This window comes from Arachis stenosperma, chromosome 5 (assembly GCF_014773155.1).
Source record: "Arachis stenosperma cultivar V10309 chromosome 5, arast.V10309.gnm1.PFL2, whole genome shotgun sequence".
Classification (NCBI taxonomy): domain Eukaryota; kingdom Viridiplantae; phylum Streptophyta; class Magnoliopsida; order Fabales; family Fabaceae; genus Arachis; species Arachis stenosperma.
This window is the reverse complement of record NC_080381.1, coordinates 64,134,250-64,135,753: the sequence shown is the minus strand read 5'-3', so window position 1 is coordinate 64,135,753 and position 1,504 is coordinate 64,134,250. Positions and strand designations below refer to the sequence as shown.

General features: G+C 42.4%; 1 non-coding gene across 1 annotated transcript; it reads left to right on the top strand.

Annotated features, from left to right (window-relative positions):
* Nucleotides 1-1,396: 1,396 nt before the first annotated feature.
* Nucleotides 1,397-1,504, top strand: LOC130983593 (small nucleolar RNA R71). Its single transcript, XR_009087576.1, has one exon. It is a non-coding gene; the product is annotated as a small nucleolar RNA R71 (small nucleolar RNA).

The window sequence follows — 1,504 nt, the reverse complement described above, 5'->3', positions numbered from 1 at the left end:
CAAGGATGATAGATTCATCCATGCACTTCCCAGTCTCTAGGACTATGAAATCAGCAGGGATGCAATGGTCTTCAATTTTCACCAGAACATCCTCTACAAGTCCATAAGCTTGTTTTCTTGAATTGTCTGCCATCTCTAGTGAGATTCTTGCAGCTTGTACCTCAAAGATCCCTAGCTTCTCCATTACAGAGAGAGGCATGAGGTTTACACTTGACCCTAAGTCACACAGAGCCTTCTTGAAGGTCAATGTGTCTATGGTACAAGGTATGGAGAACTTCCCAGGGTCCTGCCTCTTTTGAGGTAATTTCTGCCTAGACAAGTCATCCAATTCTTTGGTGAGCAAAGGAGGTTCGTTCTCCCAAGTCTCATTTCCAAATAACTTGTCATTTAGCTTCATGATTGCTCCAAGGTATTTAACAACTTGATCTTCAGTGACATACTCATCCTCTTCAGAGGAGGAATACTCATCAGAGCTCATGAAAGGCAGAAGTAAGTCCAATGGAATCTCTATGGTCTCATTTTGAGCCTCAGATTCCCATGGTTCCTCATTAGGGAACTCATTGGAGGCTAGTGCACGCCCATTGAGGTCTTCCTCAGTGGCGTTCACTTCCTCTCCTTCCTCTCCAAATTCGGCCATTTTGATGGCCTTGCACTCTCCTTTTAGATTTTCTTCTGTATTGCTTGGAAGAGTACTAGGAAGGAGTTCAGTAATTTTCTTGCTCAGCTGTCCCACTTGTGCCTCCAAATTCCTAATGGAGGACCTTGTTTCAGTCATGAAACTTTGAGTGGTTTTGATTAGATCAGAGACCATGGTTGCTAAGTCAGAGTGGTTCTGCTTAGAATTCTCTGTCTGTTGCTGAGAAGATGATGGCAAAGGCTTGCCATTGCTAAACCTGTTTCTTCCACCATTATTGTTGTTGAAACCTTGTTGAGGTCTCTGTTGATCCTTCCATGAGAGATTTGGGTGATTTCTCCATGAAGAATTATAGGTGTTTCCATAGGGTTCTCCCATGTAATTCACCTCTTCCATTGAAGGGTTCTCAGGATCATAAGCTTCTTCTTCAGATGAAGCATCCTTAGTACTGCTTGGTGTATTTTGCATTCCAGACAGACTTTGAGAAATCAAATTGACTTGTTGAGTCAATATCTTGTTCTGAGCCAGAATGGCATTCAGAGTATCAATCTCAAGAACTCCTTTCTTCTGATTAGTCCCATTGTTCACAGGATTCCTGTCAGAAGTGTACATGAATTGGTTATTTGCAACCATTTCAATTAGTTCTTGAGCTTCTGTAAGCGTCTTCTTCAGATGAAGAGATCCTCCAGCAGAGCTATCCAAAGACATCTTGGACAGTTCAGAGAGACCATCGTAGAAAATACCTACGATGCTCCATTCAGAAAGCATATCAGAGGGGCACTTTCTGATTAATTGTTTGTATCTTTCCCAAGCTTCATAGAGGGATTCTCCTTCCTTCTGTCTGAAGGTTTGGACTTCCACTCTAAGCTT